Source organism: Schistocerca gregaria, chromosome 8 (genome assembly GCF_023897955.1).
Source record: "Schistocerca gregaria isolate iqSchGreg1 chromosome 8, iqSchGreg1.2, whole genome shotgun sequence".
Taxonomy (NCBI): Eukaryota; Metazoa; Arthropoda; class Insecta; order Orthoptera; family Acrididae; genus Schistocerca; species Schistocerca gregaria.
Window position 1 is genome coordinate 34,336,660 of NC_064927.1, and position 3,030 is coordinate 34,339,689.

At 46.7% G+C, this 3,030-nt stretch overlaps 1 non-coding gene across 1 annotated transcript; it reads right to left on the reverse strand.

Moving 5' to 3' along the window:
* Nucleotides 1-2,357: 2,357 nt before the first annotated feature.
* Trnai-aau (transfer RNA isoleucine (anticodon AAU)) lies at nucleotides 2,358-2,429 on the reverse strand. Its single transcript has one exon. It is a non-coding gene; the product is annotated as a tRNA-Ile (tRNA).
* Nucleotides 2,430-3,030: the final 601 nt, after the last annotated feature.

Here is a 3,030-nt window from a genome sequence, read left to right on the forward strand (position 1 = left end):
TTACTTTCCGACGTTGTTTTAGATGTGCAAGTGATAGTCAAAACTCGCTGTGTCGGCACTCTGCCGACCATTTCGCTAGTTAACACCGGTCTTGTTGTGTGTGTTTCAAGCTCAAGAGCATCTCCAAGCAAAAAATGGTCAACAGCAACATTCAGAAGGTTACGTACTGCTCAATTGCTACATTAAAACGTTATGTTTCTTTTTCAGAACTGGAAAAACACAAGCGTGACAGCATTCGAACCTGTAATCTTCAGATCCGAAGTCCGACGCCTTATCCATTAGGCCACACGGTCACTGACGACCAACATTTACATGTATACGACTCATCTCGAAACGCTCACACCACTGAGGATTTGTGTTTTCGTTCTACACAGCCGCTGCCCCTTGCTCTTTCCCACCCATTCGTTACATTCAACCTCTGACGTGACCGACCAAATATAGACTGATAAACAAGACCACACACTTTGTGCATTCGGAATCGAAGGCAGGGCGTCCCTCGCCGCATTTGCTACGATTGCCATTTGCTACTTCTGCAGAAGCGGCGGCGGCGGCGGCGGCGACGACGACGACGACGACGACGACGACGACGAATATCGCGAGAGGCTCTGAGATATGTGAGAAATACATCTATAAAATGTAATTCAGACTGCCTCGCCCCACCTTATGCTGTACCGCTTTGGCAAATGCTTTATCTGCGCCATTCGCCTTAATCGCATCTGAGAGTAATTCTTAAAAAAACCCCTTTCGCTAATTGTTCGTTATCACAGGTACTGTTTGCTATACGGCCACGACGCGCAACTGATTTCCAAAATTCATCTTTCTCCTGTGAGGATGGAACTTACGACCCCTGGTTTATTAGACCAGTGCTCTACCACTGAGCTAAAGAGGCGCAGCCTAGCTGTACGCTTGGGTACTTCATCCTTACGGTCGTCTGCATCATCAGACTTTAACTGACAACACTTCATATTACCGGCTAATATTTGCAGCTATGGCGACAAATTACTGCTTGGCTACACATCTGACACGTAACCGATGTGCTGTCCAAACAACAACACTTGCATTTCAGAACATGTCTTTCACACATGTCTACAAAATCACCTTCACCTTCAAATACAGCTTCCTTGCGACTGACAGAGACGTAGGCAAAGTTTAAAGTTGCTATTTCCATTAAATCTCGTTAATCAGAAAAACGGTAATTTACACCTGCAGCGGAACAAAATTCCTTTCCGCCCAGCGTCTGGCTCGAACCCACGACCCTGGGATTAAGAGTCTGACGCTCTACCGACTGAGCTAGCCGGCTACCTCGGTGAATACCTCCCGGGTAGCACGTCACACAGTACTCGTTTGGGGTGGGTGGTCCCATACAGAATCTCTCCATGATGCCTAATGTTTTCCTAACGTCACACTCGTCACGTACTTCACTTTTATGTCATAATCATTTCTGAGAGGTAAAGAAATTGCATGACAACATGCAGAGCTAGTGGAGTCAAAATTAACACACATACTTTATGTGACTCAAAAGCCGAACGAGTTACTTTCCGACGTTGTTTTAGATGTGCAAGTGATAGTCAAAACTCGCTGTGTCGGCACTCTGCCGACCATTTCGCTAGTTAACACCGGTCTTGTTGTGTGTGTTTCAAGCTCAAGAGCATCTCCAAGCAAAAAATGGTCAACAGCAACATTCAGACGGTTACGTACTGCTTAATTGCTACATTAAAACGTTATGTTTCTTTTTCAGAACTGGAAAAACACAAGCGTGACAGCATTCGAACCTGTAATCTTCAGATCCGAAGTCCGACGCCTTATCCATTAGGCCACACGGTCACTGACGACCAACAATTACATGTATACGACTCATCTCGAAACGCTCACACCACTGAGGATTTGTGTTTTCGTTCTACACAGCCGCTGCCCCTTGCTCTTTCCCACCCATTCGTTACATTCAACCTCTGACGTGACCGACCAAATATAGACTGAGAAACAAGACCACACACTTTGTGCATTCGGAATCGAAGGCAGGGCGTCCCTCGCCGCATTTGCTACGATTGCCATTTGCTACTTCTGCAGAAGCGGCGGCGGCGGCGGCGGCGGCGGCGACGACGACGACGACGACGACGACGACGACGACGAATATCGCGAGAGGCTCTGAGATATGTGAGAAATACATCTATAAAATGTAATTCAGACTGCCTCGCCCCACCTTATGCTGTACCGCTTTGGCAAATGCTTTATCTGCGCCATTCGCCTTAATCGCATCTGAGAGTAATTCTTAAAAAAACTCCTGTCGCTAATTGTTCGTCATCACAGGTACTGTTTGCTATACGGCCACGACGCGCAACTGATTTCCAAAATTCATCTTTCTCCTGTGAGGATGGAACTTACGACCCCTGGTTTATTAGACCAGCGCTCTACCACTGAGCTAAAGAGGCGCGGCCTAGCGGTACTCTTGGGTACTTCGTCCTTACGGTCGTCTGCATCATCAGACTTTAGCTGACAACACTTCATATTACCGGCTAATATTTGCAGCTATGGCGACAAATTACTGCTTGGCTACACATCTGACACGTAACCGATGTGCTGTCCAAACAACAACACTTGCATTTCAGAACATGTCTTTCACACATGTCTACAAAATCACCTTCACCTTCAAATACAGCTTCCTTGCGACTGACAGAGACGTAGGCAAAGTTTAAAGTTGCTATTTCCATTAAATCTCGTTAATCAGAAAAACGGTAATTTACACCTGCAGCGGAACAAAATTCCTTTCCGCCCAGCGTCTGGCTCGAACCCACGACCCTGGGATTAAGAGTCTGACGCTCTACCGACTGCGCTAGCCGGCTACCTCGGTGAATACCTCCCGTGTAGCACGTCACATAGTACTCGTTTGGGGTGGGTGGTCCCATACAGAATCTCTCCATGATGCCTAATGTTTTCCTAACGTCACACTCGTCACGTACTTCACTTTTATGTCATAATCATTTCTGAGAGGTAAAGAAATTGCATGACAACATGCAGAGCTAGTGGAGTCAA